This window comes from Lutra lutra, chromosome 2 (assembly GCF_902655055.1).
Source record: "Lutra lutra chromosome 2, mLutLut1.2, whole genome shotgun sequence".
In the NCBI taxonomy this organism is placed as follows: domain Eukaryota; kingdom Metazoa; phylum Chordata; class Mammalia; order Carnivora; family Mustelidae; genus Lutra; species Lutra lutra.
Genome location: NC_062279.1, coordinates 168,876,009 through 168,895,695, shown reverse-complemented (window position 1 = coordinate 168,895,695; position 19,687 = coordinate 168,876,009).

Here is a 19,687-nt window from a genome sequence, read left to right as displayed (position 1 = left end):
AAAATATTATTAGAATCCAATTTGTGTTTTCTAAGAATAAGTCTAAACTAACTTTATTTTAATTTGTGGTAGTGTTATTAATCCTCTTAAGTGTATTAAGACTTGTTTTGTGGCCTAAAATATGATCTGTTTTGGAATATGTTCTATGTGCACTTGAGAAGAATATATATTTTGTTGCTTCTGGATGGAATGTTCTGTAATTATCTGTTAAGTCTAATGGCCTAATGTGTTAAGGCTAATGTTTCCTTATTGATTTTCCGTTTGGATGACCTATCCATTGATCTAAGTGGAGTATTAACATCCCCTACTATTATTATATTGCTCTCTATTTCTCTCTTTAGGTCTGTTAATATTTACTTTGTATTTTTAGGTGCTTCTATGTTAGATACATAAATATTTATAAATGTTAGGTCTTCTTTTTGGAGAAATCCCTTTATCATTATATGATACACCTGTCTCTTATTATAGCCTTTGTTTTAAAGTCCATTTTGTCTAGGTATAGTAACTCCAGCTTTCTCCTGGTGTCCATTTGCATGGGCTATCTTTATCCATCCCTTCATTTTCAGTCTGTGTGTGTTTCTTCATCTAAAGTGAGTCCCTTGTATGCAGCATATAATATAGATGGCTCTTGCTTTCTTACCATTCAGCCACCCTGGGGTCTACAAAAATTTAATCCATTTGCATTTAAATAATTATTGATAGGTATGTGCTTATTATCATTTTAAAAACTGTTTTCTGGCTATTTTTATAGTTCCCCTCTGTTTCTTTCTTCTTTTGCTCTCTTCCTTTCTGGTTTGATGACATTCTTTAGTGGCATGATTACATGGCTTTCTCTTCACCTTTTGTGCATTTAGTATAAGTTTTGGCTTTGTGGTTACCATGAGGCTTACACAAAACATCTTTTATCTATAATAGTATATTTTAAGTTGTCAACTTTAATCTCATTTTAAAGCTTAACTTTATTACTACGCCCACCATACCTTTTATGTTTTGGATGTCACGTTTTATATCTTTTTATCTACTATATCCCTTAGCTAATTGTTATAGTTATTTTTACTACCTTTTTAATCTTCATAACAGATTTATAAGTGATTAATTCATTATCTTTACCAGGTATTTACCTGTCTAGTGAGATTCAGGCTTTCATATGTGTTCTGTTACAATTTTTGTACTTTTTTTTTTTTTTTTTTTTTTTAGTTTAAAGATGTCCCTTTAACATTTCTTGAAAAACCAGTTTGGTGATGATGAACTCCTTCAGCTCTTGCTTGTCTGGGGAAATTCTTTCCCTGTCCTGAAAGATAACTTTATGGACTAGAGTTTTCTTGTTTGGAGTCTTTTTTTGTTTGTTTTGTTTTGTTTTTGTTTTCCTATTAGCACTTCTGACCACAAAGTTTCTGTTTAATATCTGCTGATAGTCTTATGGGGGTTTCCTTGTACAAAACAAGTTTTTTGTTTTGTTTTTTTTTTCTCTTGCTTCTTGTAATGTTCTCTCTTTGTCTTTAACTTTTGACATTTTCATTTTAATGTGTCTTAGTGTGAGTCTTTTGGGGTTCCTTATTTGGAATTTTCTTGACTATTTGTATCTGGAGGTCTGTTTTCTTCTCCAGTTTAGAAAAGTTTTCAGACATTGTTTCTTCAAATGAGATTTCTGCCCCTCTCTCTTCTCCTTCAGGGAGTACTATAGTCCATTTGTGAATGTTAGTCCATTTGATGACATCCCATAAATTCCTCAAGCTATCTTCATTTTTCTTCTTTCTCTTTGCTGCCATGAGTTCTTCGCCTCAGCTTTGAGTTGACTAGCACTTTCTTCTGCTTCATATAGACTGATGTTGATTGAACATAAGTGTATTCTAGTGTATTTTTCAGTTAAGTTATGGTATTCTTCAGCTCTATAACTTCTATGTGATACTTTCTTATATTTCCCATCTGTGTTTTTGTTTTTAAGTTCTCACTGTGTTTATCCATTTTCTCCCCAATTTGATAAACATCTTTATGGCCCCTAAAAACTTTATCAGATAAATTATACATCTTCATTTCATTAAGTTCATTTTTAAAAAATTTTTCTTTCTGAGGTTTTATCTTATTCTTTCATTTGAAACATAATCTTCTGTTTGTTCATTTTACTTGAATCTGTATTGACTTCTATAGAGTACATCAGACATCCACCACTTCTAGTCTTGAAGAAGTGGCCTCCTGTAGGAGATGAATATTGTCATTCAACCCTGCTTCAGCACCTGGTTGTCTCTCAAACCTTTGTGATTGTCCAAGCAACCTATTAAAGTTTTAATAGTTCCCAGTAATTGAGAATGCACCAAGACCTGCCAGTGTCCCAGAGGGGAGTATCTTGGTACCTATATTCAGACTGACTGAAAACTAGATCCTCAGGCATCAGCTTTTAAAAGTATAAAAATAGGGACGCCTGGGTGGCTTAGATGGTTAAATTGCTGCCTTTGGCTCAGGTCATGATCCCAGGGTCCTAGGATTGAGTCCCGCATTGGGTTCCTTGCTCAGTGGGGAGCCTGCTTCTCGTCCTGCCTCTGCCTGGCACTCTGCCAGCTTATGCTCTCTCCCTCTTTCTCTTTGACAAATAAATAAATAAAATATTTTTAAGAAAAACATAAAAATGTATATAGTCTTGTGGGACTACAACAAAATGCCCATCTTCCTATCATAGCTAGGTAACCTGGGAGGTATCCCCTGGCAGCAAGTGGAGAAACTGGGGCTTCAGAGGTGTGTATGAATTCTTTTCCCGGTGATGTTGCCAAGCTGGAACAAGGCACTATGATAGCAATCACAGCCTATGTTCCTAGAGAGCAGCTCCATAGACTACTAAATGTGTGCCAAATCTGAAGCTTTGACCCTCAGGCCAAAACTCTAAGACATGCAAAAAGACCTCCTTCACAAAAAGACAGTGGTGTACCTCATTACACTGTTGCCTGAAGGGAGGGTGGTTCATGGCATGGTATGAGCTGTCTCTTCCTTGGTCCCACAGTCTTGTGGGACCAAGGAATGCTAGCCATACCCCAGTTACCAAAACCAGGTGATCAAGAGGTGTCCCTGGGGCAGCAACCACAAAAACTAGGACAGAAGACAAAACCCAGGGCACCAGATACATGTAAAGCTCTCCTCCAGGAGATGTTAGTGTTCTACAGCATGGCAGAGGGTGAATGTGAAGACAGAGCCTATCCTGTGACGTCTCTGTAAAGGATTATAGTCTGCCCCAAGTTCCTGCCCCAGGAACATAAGCCCCTGTGCTTCAGAGCCAGGTGATCAAGAGGTATCCCCTAGTTGGCACCTGCAAAAATTGGGACACCAAAATATGGGAGATAACTGGATCTGCAGAGCATAGCAAAAAGAGAGCATGTCAGACACCAGTCTCTGTCCCTGGAAGGTGTTCCAATACTCTCTTCATGTGTGTGTTAAGTTAGATGTCTGTTCAAAGACCAATGCTTCAATATATGTAGGTGAGCCTTCTTCACTTCCAATCTGAGCACAGTTTGGGGAAGTCCAAACAAGAGCCCTCTTAGAAGTAATTTCTCAGATTGTTATAGTTATGAGTCTTAAGATTGTAGTTCCTTTGGTTTTCAAAGTTAGACATTTTAGGGGCCCATCCCTCACATGTATGTCTCAAAAACTGGGATGCCTAATGTGGGATTAAAATCCTTCTCTCTTCAGGGTGAAGTTCTGGATTTTGAGTTCCTTTCTAGTTATGGGATACCATACCAGGAGTTGGGTTTATGGCAAGAATGTGTCCTAGCCTCTCCAACCTACTTCTTTGTGGGTTTCTTGTTTGTCCCATGTATAGTCATCATTTAGTCACCCATTAGTTGTTTTTTTTTTTTTTTAAAGAAATTATTCCATAAGTAACTGTAGACTTGGTGTGTCCATGGTAGGAGGTGAGTTCAGAATCTTCATACATTATCATCTTGGAGTAGAACTCCATTGTTATTCTTAATGATTTTAATGTTTTAAGTTAAAAACAAGGATTGGACAATAAAATTTTATAGTTAAGAAAACATACTAATAGGAAAACACTGACTTAATGATAACATTTATAATAAAACTCATACTATAGCAAAAACTAAATATCAATGTGATTTCTCAAGATATACAGTAAAAGAGAAATATTATTAAACAATAAGTGGGTGGAGAATTAATCCATCTATTAATACCAACTTCAAATCCTTACAAAATCTTAGCATTTTCATCTAATTTCCTTGTTGACACAGTCACCCTCAATTTGTAAGGGAAATGGCCCTGGTTTCCAGTCCAAAGAGATCCTGGGAAAATGTCTTAAAAAATACAATAAAGTACAGGCATGTGTTTCTCTGCTAAATACTGTGTGCTTTGGCTGCATGAAACCATGCTCTTTATCAAGCCAGCAGGTCAATCAGTGATGTAAATGATCTATCTGAAGTTCAGCCCAAAGCTGAACTCACTAACCTCTTTTTGCTTGCTAGAACCTCAAAGAGCACTTAGAGCATGCTTACGTAGACCTCAAAGGCTGATCCTTTTTGAGATGAGGGCCTTGCAGTTCAATTGAAACCATAAAATCCACCCAAATGGAAAACAAAACAAAACAAACAACAACAACAACAAAACATGTCAATGTTACCAAGAGTCAGTTACTGTTTTTGTCACCTCACCATCAGAATACCAACTTCTGGACTCCTTTATTTTCTCATATGATTGACACATACTAGACCTTCAGCAAATGTGGAGTTCTTGGCAACGAGATGGTGATGAAGTCACAGGAGGGTGAAACACTGCTGATGCATTTCTGTTGTTTTAGTATCTCTTTTTTGAAGAGTATATCTACTGTTTAAGTGACAATTCATGGCAATTGTTATTTTTGTTTTAAACAAACCCCAATAAAAAAGAGTATTACTTTTACTAAGAAAGGTGGTAGAAAATCAAATATTGAATAGCTTTAAAAAGATACAGAGAAAAATGGTGTCCTATTTGACGATAGCAGTAGACTTAGCAAACTTTCTGTCATACAGAACTACTGTATATATTTTGTTGAATTCATTTCACTGGGTGATGAACATAAAAATTTTATCCAAAAGACTTATGTTAAAAATATTTATTTAATAAGTCTAAAGAGATATCACTGGTCTTGCTACCTCTAAAAAAGCCATCCCCAGGGCGCCTGAGTGGCTCAGTGGGTTAAGCCTCAGCCTTCAGCTCAGGTCATGATCTCAGGGTCCTGGGATTGAGCCCCACATAGGGCTCTCTGCTTGGCAGGGAGCCTGCTTTCCCCCCTCTCTCTCTGCTTGCCTCTCTGCCTACTTGTGATCTCTGTCAGTCAAATAAATAAATAAAATCTTAAAAAAAAAAAAGCCATCCCCAAATCATTTCCTGACCCAATAGCTAGAGTCATTCTATTAAAATCTAAACCAGATCTTGTTACCATTGTCTTACTCCACCATTTCCACAAGACTAAGAGCCAGATCTCCCCTATGAAGCACGTGGCTACATGTGATGTGGCTTCTTATTATCTCTTTGAACTCTCCTAGCCCTGCCACCCCACTGATACACTCATCTTCTCACTATTTCTCTCTATATATCTTTTTTTAAATTAACATATAATGTATTTTTTTCCCAGGGGTACAGGTCTATGATTCATCAGTCTTACACAATTCACAGTGCTCACCATAATATACACCCTCCCCAATATCCATCCCCCAGACACCCAACCCTCCCACCCACCCCCCCCACTCCAGCAACCCTCAGTTTGTTTCCTGAGATTAAGAGTCTCATATGGTTTGTCTCCCTCTCTGGTTTCATCTTGTTTAATTTTTCCCTCCCTTCCCCTATGACTCTCTGTCTTGTTTCTCAGATTCCTCATATCAGTGATACATTATACTTGTCTTTCTCTGATTGACTTATTTTGCTTAGCATAATCCCCTCTAGTTCCATCCATGTTGTTGCAAATGCATTTTTGCATTTTGATGCATTTTTGCTGCTGCATTTTTGCTGGCTACATAATATTCCATTGCATATACATAGCACGTCTTCTATATCCATTCATCTGTTGATGGACATTTAGGTTCTTTCCATAGTTTGGCTATTGTGGACACTGTTGCTATATACACTGGGGTGCAAGTGCCCCTTCAGATCAATACATTTGTATCTTTAGGGTAAATACCCAGTAGCCCAATTGCTGAGTCGTAGGGTGACTTTATTTTTGACTTTTTGAGGAATCTCCACTCTGTTTTCCAGAGTGGCTGCACCAGCTTGCATTCCCAACCAATAGTGTAGGAGGGTTCCCCTTTCTCTGCATCCTCACCAAACACCTGTGATTTCCTGACTGGTTAATTTTAGCCATTCTGACTGGTGTGAGGTGGTATCTCACTGTTTGTTTTTAAATCATAATTTGTATTTTATGCTATCTACATGTTTAATACAATCCCTATCAAAATGCCATCAATTTTTTTCAAAGAAATGGAACAAGTAATCTTAAAATTTGTATGGAACCCGAAAAGACCCTGAATAGCTAGAGAAATGGTAAAAAAGAAAACCAAATCTAGTGGCCTCACAATTCTGGTCTTCTCAGTATTTATGACAGATACTCACCTTCTCCCTATTCCTGTTAGACCCACCATGATCCTATCTCAGGCACTTTGCAAGAGCTCTTCTTTCTACTTATCCCAGTTATACATATAACTTATATCCCCTCTTTTTTCAGGTCTTCACTCAATTGCCACTTTCATAGAGAGGTCTTACACAATCCCCTAACTCCCTATCTTCTTTCTCTGTTTTTGTTTGTGTTTGTTTGTTTGTCTGTGTTTGTTGTTTGTTTTCCCCATAACATGCTCTAGCACAATGTAGAGGTTACTAGCATTTATTTGTCTAGTTTATTGTCTATCCATATTAGGAGTGAAAAAAACTATGGCTCACAGATGCAATCTGGCTCTCCATGTGTTTTCATAAATATAATTTTATTGGAACAAGACATACACTCATGCATGTATGATCTCTGGATGCCTTTGGATTCTAATGGCAGAAATGAATAATTGTGACAGTGGCCACATAGCCTGCAAAATCAAAATTATTTCTACAGAAACAATGCATTTTTTACAGAAAACCTTACGAATCCCTGGTGTAAATAAAGAAAACAATTCCATAAGAGAAGGAATTCTGTCTGTAGTTTTGACTACTATATTCCCATTGCCTATTAAACTCTAGCACATAGTAATTGATATCAATATGGATTTGTTAACTAAATCAACAACTAGTTCTTCTACCTTCACCTTCAAGAGTAGTAGCTTTAGAATGTCAACTGCTCCACTTGCTAGCCTTTTGACGTTGAACTAACTACTTCCATGTTTTTACCTTCATCTGTGAAATGGAATGACAAAATAACCTGCCATATTTAACCAATAAGTTAAATAAGTCTATACACACAAAGTGCTTAGATTAAGTGTATCTGCATTGGTAGGGAACTTTATTGCACATATTAAGGCAGTAGAGAAGAAGTAATACAATGTACTTGTATTACTGATTCAAAAAAGTACTATTTTGAAAATTAAGACCTCCATTTACCCCTTTTTTTTCCCCTTGCTGCTGACAACCAAATAAGTCCTTCTTTGTTTTTAATGTATTTACCACGGTGTAAATAAAACAATAACATAGAACAGGAGGAAAAAGAATAATGAAAAAAGCCAGAAGAGTAAATGGAATTAGAATCTAAATAAGTGGTTAAAGGAACTTTTTAGAAATAATTATAACTTACATTGATTGGGCTAGTCAGAATACTCAGATACTAGTATTAGAAATACACACACACACACACACACACACGTATATATATACACATGGTATATACATATATATACAAATATATATACATATATAAGTATTTATATATAAGTTTTCCTGTGGCTGCTATAACAAATTAACACAAAGTGGATGATTTAAGAGGATAGAAATTATTATTTTAGAGTTCTGGAGTTTAGAAGTCCCAACTCAGCACACTGAAATGAAATCAAATTTTTGGCAGGGTCACATGCCTTCTGGAGGTCCTGGAGGAGCTAAAGAATCTATTCCTGGCACCTTTCAACTTCTGGTAGCTGTCAGCATTCCTTGGCTTTTGGCTACATCACTCTGATCTCTGCCTTTCCTTTTTTGTATATTAACCTCCCTCTGCCTCTGTCTTATAAGGACACTTGCAAATGCATTTAGAACATACCTGACTCATCCAAAATTATTTCTTCTCAAGATGAAATTTATCTTTAACTTTATCATGTCTTAAAAGAAACTTTTAAAATAACATTTACAGTTTCTAAGTATTAGAACTTGATATCTTTGTATCACCATTATTCAACCTATTAGGCTGAATAATGGCCATCCAAAGATACAAAGATATCAAGTATAATATATATATTATATAATATATATATTATACTTGATTATACTTGTTTTATATATTGTATGTATATACATATGTATATATGTATGTATATATATATATATATATATATATATATATGTATATATATATATAACAATCTTCCCAAGTTGTTAATGTTCCCTCCTATCCATTTGTCATGTGTGTAACCTAAGAGTTAAAAAAAGAAATAACTTGCTTAAGGTAATACAGGTGATTAATAGTACATACAGGATTGAGATACATGTTTGTTTTATCTATTCCCAAAAATCTTATGCTCAAACATTGTAGTATCATCTCTTCTAGAACAAAATTTTGTTTTAGTGACATGACTATAAAGCCAGTAAAGTACTCAAGCAACATATGAGTTGCTTTTACTCTTTCAAACAAGTAGAGTTAAATGCCCACAGGTTAGCTGAGTTTGAAATATTACATTTTTAATTCAATATAATTAAATTTTTATGCACAATGTGCACCAAATATGATTGAAAAGAATGTGATTTTATTTCTCACTTTCCTAAAAATTGAAAAAAGATTTCTCATGCCTGTGGACATTTTAAAACAAATATAATGAGGAACAGCAACATCAAACCACACATGCATTTATGCATGCGCGCGCACACACACACACACACAAACACACACTTCAGAGATTTTGTATCTTACATATTATGATAGATACACCTAACCCTGCCCTCTAGATATTTGTAACTCAATGGCATGTAACTGTTCCTTCAATTCTTTAGGAGTCACAGTGATTCCTATGGAAAGGCCATCTTCACCTGCTTTGGTAATTCAAGTTGCAATGTCATACAAATTTAACTTCCCTTAAGGGAGATGGTTAATTGTTGATAAATCCTATAATATGATATGTAAATCCCACAGGAATATAAAATGGTTTGAGGGGCACCGGGGTGGCTCAGTGGGTTAAAGCCTCTGCCTTTGGCTCAGGTCATGATCCCAGAGTCCTGGAATCAAGCCCCACATAGGGCTCTCTGCTCAGCAGGGAGCCTGCTTCCCTTCCTCTCTCTCTGCCTGCCTCTCTGCCTACTTGTGATCTCTGTCTGTTAAATAAATAAATGAAATCTTTAAATAAATAAAGAAATAATAAAATAAAATGGTTTGAAAATATGAAAAATTTTACCTATTATTCTTATGCCAATTCAAGAAGAAAATGTATTTTAAAAGTTGTTTGCATCACAATTACAGTTTCTCAACAGTAATCTCATATTCTCTTACTGCTCTCTAATTACCTCTCAGAAAGCAGATTATGTTCCATTGTGTTCTAAAGTAGCTTTAACTTGCTGGATTGCTTATCAATATAACCAGCTGTTCAATGGTAGATCCAGTGATGACGGTGTTTTTAATTGCTTTTTTCATTTGGCTAAGTAAGTTCAGATGGTCACTAATTAGTTCTGTCATGCAGAGATAGTTTTGTCACGAACAATGCAATCAGTGTTTCATTGAAAAGACAACTGTCCTAAGATCAACACTGCTTAATTATCCCTATGAATTCATCCTCAGTTTCTTTATTTGTTATAGCTGTCATGAGTAAGGTGACAAGAATTAGACAAAACTGCAGCTTAAAAGTATGCTTCCCACCAGTGCATATAATGATTCCTCATTTTCGCCTGCTTAGAAGCATTCAAATGAAACGAGTCATAAAGACTTATTCTTTATTAAGGTTTATGCAGTGCTTTGGGGCACCAAAAATTATACTCAATTATATGATATTGAAGTTAAAATGTTTTGGGTTTACATCATGCTGTAAGTTTTATACACACCTGTATGCAAACTCTTTGAAGTTAATCCACTTTGGAAAGTAGAAATTGTCCCTAAATTAATAAAGCAAGATTTTTTTTTAAGTAAGATTTTTTTTTTAAACCTAGCCAGATAACAGAAAATACGGATAATGGCAGATAATGGCAGAAAAATGAACCAAAGTAAATATATTTATATTTTTATGTAATGGTTTTCAGTTCCTGACAGTTTCTCTTTAATAGAATGCACTTTCTTGCTGCATAAAAAATAGAAGAAAATTCAAAAATACAAAAGACAAATTTCAATATACTGTTTGCTTCAGGATACATTTCCACACCTTATTCTCTTTTCACTCTTCTTAGTGAGCATTCCCTCTCCCACAGGAGGAAGATAAGTTTGTGCAGGCAAATTTCACTTTGTATATTATAAACTAGAGAAGGAATTGATATATGTCCTTCTGAGAGTGAGATGTAAGCCTAAGCTTCCTATCTGATGTTTTATGACATTCACCAATTTTTCCTCTTGCCTTGTCACAATAGCAACTTTAAAAGTTCTTCAAAACCAATGACCCAGTTTTTATTATAGGTATTTTTCTGAGAAAAGTCTTAGCTTAGAGTTAGTAATTAGTATGAAGAGATATAATTTTTAGATCAAATTGATGTAATGTTATAATAAATGTGTTGAAGACAAAATCAAAGATTATATTTATTCCAATGTTAAAACTATAGTTTTGGATTAAAATGCATTCTTGAAATAAAATCATAATGATGCTCCCCATTAGTAATTTTTCACTTTGAACATCAGTGAATACATACTCCATTATTTTTTTTTCAATTTCAGGCACCTTTCTATCTCTAGGATGTTCTCAAAAACTTCCTCTTTCTTCCTCTTTTATTGCCTGAAATTCAAATTATTTTTATTATTGCAAACATTATGTTACTCCTCTTTTGATATCTTTTATAAATGGAATTAAATTTTATATGAAATGCATATAGCATTAACTATAAGCTTAAGTTTATCCCCCCAGCATAATAGCAATATGTACATATATGTGTACACACACACACAAATACACACACACACAATATGTATATATATGTGTGTATACACACACACATACCATATATATATATATAAAATATATATATAAACAGTAAGATAAGATTTTATATATATATGTGTGTGTGTATATATATATATATATATATATATATATATATATATATATTTCTTCAAGTTCTTGGAAAACTTGAGTTTTTATGTTACACAAGGTTTTCCTCAGAGATTGGCAAATTCCTAAGCTTGGAACAAGCAGGGCAAGAATCCAGGAAATATAGCAGAGAACAGCTGCTTGAGGCCTGTCAGATGAACAGAAATTTCAGAGTTCACACAATGCTGAGATACTGAATCCTAGCCAGAAAGAAAGGAGGCTCTCAGGAAAGTGCCTTTTTTTGCTTTAATTTGACAATTCAAAAAAGTCTTGTACTTGTGGTATGAACTATGTGTAGGATTGAGGTTTATTGTAGGAATAATGGCAAAAACTGAAATTGATCCAGCTCAGTGAAGCCAAATTCAAGACTTGATAAGAACAAAATACTTTAATTTCATTCCAGAACAAGACAACACTTTATAGAGAAAAACAATATAATCTGGTTAACATGATGTAGTGTTACCCAAAGTATCTTTCATGATGCTCGTCAGACATTATAATTTATTACACATACGAAGAAGCTGGCAAATGTGATCTATAATCAAGAGAATAAAAGTAGGGGCACCTGGGTGGCTCAGTCATTAAGTGTTTGCCTTTGGCTCAGGTCTTGATATTGGGGTCCTGGGATGGAGCTCCAAACCCAGCTTCCTGCTCAGTGGAAAGCCTGCTTCCCTCTCTCCAACTCTCTATACTTGTGTTCCCTCTCTCACTGTCCCTCTCTCTCTGTCAAATAAGTAAGATCTTAAAAAAAAAAAAAAAAGAATAAAAGTATCCACTAGAAGCAAATGCATAAGTAACACAGATGTTACAGTTACCAGTCCTAGGTTTTAATAAATATAATTATTATGTAAATGTTAAAGAGTTTAGAGGAAAATCTGTCAAAAAGATGGAGGATTTTAGCATAGTAATAGCTATAAAAACAAAGTGCTAGAATTTTAGTTTCTAGAATTCTAAAATTGTCTTTCTTTTTTTTTTTTTTTAAAGATTTTATTTATTTGACAGAGAGAGATCACAAGTAGGCAGAGAGGCAGGCAGAGAGAGAGGGAGGGAAGCAGGCTCCCTGCTGAGCAGAGAGCCCGATGCGGGACTCGATCCCAGGACCCTGAGATCATGACCTGAGCTGAAAGCAGCGGCTTAACCCACTGAGCCACCCAGGCGCCCCCTTTTTTTTTTTAAGATTTTATTTATTTATTTGAGAGAGAGACAGTGAGAGAGAGCATGAGTGAGGAGAAGGTCAGAGAGAGAAGCAGACTCCCCGCAGAGCTGGGAGCCTGACTCGGGACTCGATCCTGGGACTCCAGGATCATGACCTGAGCTGAAGGCAGTCGTCCAACCAACTGAGCCACCCAGGCGTCCCTAAAATTGTCTTTCTTATTTTTCTTTTTTTTTTTTTTTAAAGATTTATTTATTTATTTATTTGACAGAGAGAGATCACAAGTAGACGGAGAGGCAGGCAGAGAGAGAGAGAGAGAGGGAAGCAGGCTCCCTGCTGAGCAGAGAGCCCGATGTGCGACTCGATCCCAGGACCCCGAGATCATGACCTGAGCCGAAGGCAGCGGCTCAACCCACTGAGCTACCCAGGCGTCCCTAAAATTGTCTTTCTTAAGAGAAAAAAAAAGTTTTCTTTTTGAGTTTAACAACAAAGTGAAACTACGGAAATATTAGTAAATGTGTTTACAGACCAATCGAAATAATACAAATCAAAGCACAGAAACAAAGAAACAAATGAGTAAAGCAATATAGGCATGTAGGACACACTAAACTATGGAATTTGCATAATTCGAATGAAAGAAGGAGAGGAGGGTCAAAAAAGAAACATTTATACATATGTAGATAATGGATAAAAAGTGTACACAACTGATGTAAGTTTTCTAAGCACAGACTCAAAAATCACAATAAATCCTAAGAATGCTTAATATAAAAAGAAATGCACATACACACACACACACAGACACACACACCCCTTCTAGGCATATTAGAGTCAGACTCAGAAAACTCAAGATAAAGAGATACATTTATAATCAGATACAGAAAAATGGTATTCAGGGAAATAATAGACTTTCCTTCAGTAAAACAAAAACAAAAACAAAACAAAACCCAGAGGTAATGGATTGGTATCAATAAATTTGGAGGTGGGGGATTAAAAATAGACAACCAAAGGTCAACCTTAAATTCTGTACCCAATGACAATACCTTCAAATACAAAGTAACATGAAAATATTTTCTTTTTTTTTTTCATATTACATCCTACATTATATTCATTTCCATATAACAAAAATAGTAACATAGTGTAAGACATCCATTTCAATCAGGAGATGTGTCAAGCCACAGATTTATCATTTAAAAAAAAATTGGATCTCAGTAAGAACGCCAGCTGGCTCCAGGGCCCCACTCCTACATGGTGGTGCAGTAGAAAAATAGGGTGTCTCTTCACCATGTACTCAGCCTGGTCCTGAGTACAGAAGGGGGTGCACCTTGCAGTTTCTTCATGAGCCATCCTATTTACAACACTTAACATTTCTTTTTAAAGTTTTACAACACTTAACATACACTTCCTTCTGGGGGAAGAGAGAACACTACATGGTACCAAATACTAACAAAAAAAGCATTTTCTAACAAGAGTTGAAATGACTCACTATCAAGAAACTCATACCACAAGAAATAAAAGAAAGTTCTTACTAAACTAAAACAATATTGCATGTGCATTCAGGAAGGAAAGTTACCACCAAAAAATTAAAAAAAAAAAAAAAGGAAAAAAAAACTTGTGAGAAAACTATGAACAAATGTATGAGATCACATTTATTTAAAGACTATTGACTACTTAAAACAAATATAATTAAAATGTACTACAGAACTTAAAAAATTATAAAAGTAAAATATATAACCACAATAGCACAAAGAATATAAGGTATGTAAGTACAATTACACTATTGCAAGATTCTTATATTGTTCATAAGCAGCTCATATATTAAGGTGAGATGTGATATGTTAAGGTGTATATTTTAATCTAAAATATCCACTAAAAAAACAATTTGACAAGTATGGCTAAAAACTCAACAGAAGTGATAAAATAGAACACAGTTATATTTAATAATGCAATAGAATGAATAAAAGAAAAAACAAATTATCGAAGAATTTAATGGAAGAACTAAAAAAAAATTGCCTAAGCTAAAAACAAATATTAATTGCATCTCATCTAAATAAATTAAATGCAAAAATTAAAAAATAGAGATGGTCAGATTACCTAAATAAGGCAGAGATCCTACTATACATTCTTTAAAAGAGACTTAATTTAAGGTGCCTCGTTAGTGCAGTAGGTAGCGCGTCAGTCTCATAAAAGAGACTTAATTTAGATATAAGAAAACGAAGTTAAAATAAATATTTGAGAAAAAAGGATATACTATGCAAGCAATACTACTAATAAAAAATGTACTTATTATCAGGGTTGATTTTAAAGTGAAGAAATGAAGAAGAATAAAGATATAGATAATAAAGAGAAACATATTTCAAATAATAGAAGAATTGTTTAGTTAAAGAGATATACTTCTAAATCTCTGTGCAGTTAATATAGTTATAGAATACATAAATTGGTAAAGTATATAAATCCCAATTATAGTTGAAGATGAAAACACAGTTCTCTCAATAATCAATAGAAACTATAGACTAAAAGCAGTAAGAATATAGAAGTCTGAACAGGACTATTAACTTTTTCAAACTGGGATAAATATATAACATTAAAATCAAAATGATAGAATGCATATTTTTCAGATGTTAATAGAATATTTACCATAACAGGTTTTATGGAGTCATAAAGCAAATCTTAATAAATTTTAATGAATTGAAATCACAAAGTATGTTTTTACCACTTCAATTAAATTAGAAGTAAGTAACAAATATAAAACCAGAAAAATATATTTGGAAGTATGTGAAAACAGGAAGAAATCTATGGGTCAAATAAGAAACCAAAAAAAAAAAAAAAAAGATTTTTTTTTTAAATTTCAATGATTGATAATGGAAAAAAAAAAAAGCACTGTACAAATTTGTTTGCTAAAGCAGTCCTTGGAGCAAGGAATATATTAGAAACAGGGTAGAAAATTTAAGATGCAAGTTTTAAGTTCAAGAAGATTGTAAAGGAAGAACAAATTAATTCAAAGAAAGTAGGTGAAAGGAAATGATTCATGTATAAGCAAAAATCAATGAAACAGAAAATAAAAATATGAAAAAAGCTGGGTCTTTGCAAGGATTAATAAAACTTAGAAGCTGATAGTTAAAAAAGTAGAGAGAAAAACAAAATGCCAAACGGGATTTTTTTTTTTTAGATTATTTATTTAATTGTTTATTTGAGAGAGAGAATGAAAATGAGAGAGCATGAGAGAGTAGAAGTCAGAGGGAGGAACAAACTCCCTGCCAAGCTGGGAGCCTGATACGGGACTAGATCCCAGGACCCCAGGATCAGGACCTGAGCCAAAGGCAGTTGCTTAAGCAACTGAGACACCCAGGTGCCCCAGTCAATATCAGGATTTTTAAATGGATATCACTACAGATCCTAAAAATATTAGAGGAAAAATGGGAAGGTACTATGATTGATTACATAATACACCTTGGTAATTTAGAAGATATTGACAAATTATTGGATGAATATAATTTTCCAAAACAAACACTTAGGAAGAAATAGAAAATATGAAAAATACTATACCCAGTACAATAAATTTGTAATTAAAAATTTATCTACCAAATTGATCCAGAACCAGATTACTTCAGTGGGGAATTATATCAAACATTTAAGAGAGAAATAATACAAACTTCTATACATACTTATGAAAATTCTTTTTGAGGAGAGAGGAAGAGAGCTTTTTCTCAACTTGTTTTATGAGGTTCACATAATTCTGACAACAAAAGTTGATGAGGTGAAAACATGAAATGAGTATTAGTACCACCATACCTCATAAAAACATATGTGCAGTTATAGCAAATTATATCTAGAAATATATAAAGAGAATATCGCATCATGACCAAGGGGGTTTATCCCAGTAATTCAAGGATTACCTAATATGAGAAAATCAATCACTATAATTCACAAAGATAAAGGGAGGAAAAAAAAATCTCATTAGAAATAGAAAAGATGTTATGAAATCAATATTTGTGAATAATATAAACTCTGAAAATGGGAACAGAAAGTAACTTCTTTAATAAATAAAGGATATCTGCAAAAATCTAAAGCAAATATTATTGTTAAAAATAAATAAATGAATGTTTACCCATAAGATTAGGAAATAACCTAAAATGTCCCTTCTATCCATTTTATTAAACACTGTGCTGGAGTTTCTGGCCAGTGCAATAAGATAACAAAATAAAAGAACAGTTATATAACAGAAATAAGTAAAATCATTTTTTAAAAATTTTATTTATTGATTTTTTAAAATATTTCATTTATTTATTTGACAGAGAGAGAGATCACAAGTAGGCAGAGAGGAAGGTGGAGAGATAGAGGGGGAAGCAGGCTCCCTGCTGAGCTGAGAGCCCAATGGGACTTGATCCCAGGACCCTGAGATCATGAGCTGAGCTGAAGGCAGAGGCTTTAACCCACTGAGCCACCCAGGTGCCCCAAGGTTTTATTTATTGATTTGACACAGAGAGAAAGAGCACAAGCAGGAGGAGTGGCAGGCAGAGGAAGAGGGAGAAGCAAGCTCCCTGAGGAGCAGGGAGCCCAATACGGCACTAGATCCCAGGACTCTGGGATCATGACCTGAGCCGAAGTCAGTTCCTTAACCAATTGAGCCATCCAGGTGCCCCCAAAATTAATGCAAATAAAAGAAAAGGTGAAATATTAGAAAAACCTGTAAACTTTAAGGATAACCAGGAAATAGTATCTATGCATAAAAATGTCTTAATTTTTGTGAAGCTTAAGTTAAATTGTTTAGAAATTATATAGAAAAAATCCTAACAATATGTAAAACAATAGTTTAAAACAATGGCATGGAGTCGGAGGAGTAGAAATGTGTTAAAAAAATCTCATTTCTGGAGGAAATGATGAGTTTAGATTTTGATAAATTCTACAAGCTAATATAAAAAATACATTTTTAAATTTTTTAAAAATATATTTATGGAGCACCTGGGTGGCTCAGCTGGTTAAGCAACTGACTCTTGATTTTGGCTCAAGTCATGATTTCAGGGCTGTGAGATCAAGCCCTGAATTGGACTCCATGTTTGGCATGGAGCCTGCTTAAGGTTCTCTCTCTGCCTCTTCCTGCAACAAGTAAATAAATAAATAAATAAATAAATAAATAAATAAATAAATATACATCATTAGCAAATTAAGAGAAATTATGGAAAAAAGAATATGATGTAACTTCTGATCATCTGGGGGAGCAAGGAGGATGTCTTATAAAGAAACCAAAATTAATCCTCCTCAAGACAAATGAAAAATGGGAAAACCTTAACAAATATTAAAGACAAAACAAAAATATGAGGAATATTTAAGTTGTCACTGTAAGATAAGTGGGCTAAATGTCCTAATGTTAAGATATATATGCCTAGGTATTTTGAGGGAGAGTAGGTCCAGGGTTTCAAACTACATAGTGTTTATAAGAAGCCCACCTAAAAGATTATTATCTCAAAGTAAGGGCTGGACAAAATATAAAAGGTGACTGGCCAAAAAGATATTAAATATATATGTAACCTAATCAAACAAAATGTAACATGATATTCAATTAAACAAGTATCTTATATTTTTATTGGTTTATATAATTATTGCCAATAATTTATAGTTAGCAAGACTCTTCATCCTTAATATGGTATCTTAGTACGAAAGAAAATCATAGGAATATAAAATAAATTTAAAAATTCAAAGTAGTAGAAGACATTTACACATTTTTTTTCAAACTCTTATAAAAACTTACAAAATATAATTAAGAATAGAAACTGCATGGTCAGTGATTAACAAAGCTGTCCATATATTTTTAAATATAATAACCCAGGGGCGCCTGGGTGGCTCAGTGGGTTGGGCCTCTGCCTTTGGCTCAGGTCATGATCTTGGGGTCCTTGGATCGAACCCCACTCAGGCTCTATGCTCAGCAGGGAGCCTGCTTCTCTCTCTCTCTGCCTCCCCTTCTGCCTACTTGTGATCTCTGTCAAATAAATAAATAAAATCTTTAAAAAAAATAAAAAAACAATTTGAATAGTTTAACACATATGACCAACTTTCTCAATGCTCACTGAAACATTAATGCAATTATATACTATACAACCTATATTTACATGTGTGTATATACATATACATGTATATGTATGTTGTATGTGTATGTGTGTATCTGATTTAGAAGATAGGTTTTAAATGTCCATGTACTCTGGCTCTGGAACAGGACTGTCTAAATTTGAAGTCAAAATGTTGGGAGTGGTTATCCGATGGAAGATAGAAGATAGAAGATAGGAGTTGAACTGTGTCCCCCCAAAATCTGTATGTACCTCAGAATGTGACTAATATACCAATGATTATGATTTCTTATTCAATGTAATTCACTTTTTTTGTAAGTTTTACAAAGAATCATCATTATTCATTTGTTGTGTAACTGTTAAAAACAATGAAAAGAAACTAGATTCAGTACCAATTTCTCAAGAACTTGAAGTTCTCTGCACACATTTCAGACAAGTGTCTCTTGTGCTCCACTGGCCAATGAACACCTTGATTTATGAAGTTGATAATTATTATAAAGGTGGGTGTGTCTATAAAAACAAATTAAATTATTACCCCCTAATTTATAATTTGTATATAATTTGTGGCAGCCGAACCCATTAAGGTCTAATTTTAGTTAACCTCAGTTTTCAATGGAATGGCCCTCAATTTAAATTGACAAAATACATAGACATGTAAGCAAGACAGTTTAGCACAACATGGAGTTAGTTAGACCTAGCTTTGAATTTCTGTTCTATAACTTACATGTATTTGGTAAGTTGGTTGCTTCAACCTCTTGTGACCAGATCTCCTTCTCTGTGAAATCATAGCAATGATATATTCTCAATACAATTTGAGAAGGCAGAAAACTCACTTATGGAGACTGAGGACTCTGAAACCTGACTACTTGGATTCTAAATCATAGAATAAACTAAATAAGAATGTATAGTAGATGTTTGATAGATAACTACCTTTTAGGAAGATATGATGAGGTGAACTGACACTAAAACTACAACCACAGCCACAATGACAACAAGAAAATTTTAGTTCTTTCTCAAGAGGGTAATATTTCTTTCAATATCTGAGCCAAAAGCACACATCAATTTAAATATACATATCAGATACATTTAATTCATTTAAAAAGTGCTTATTG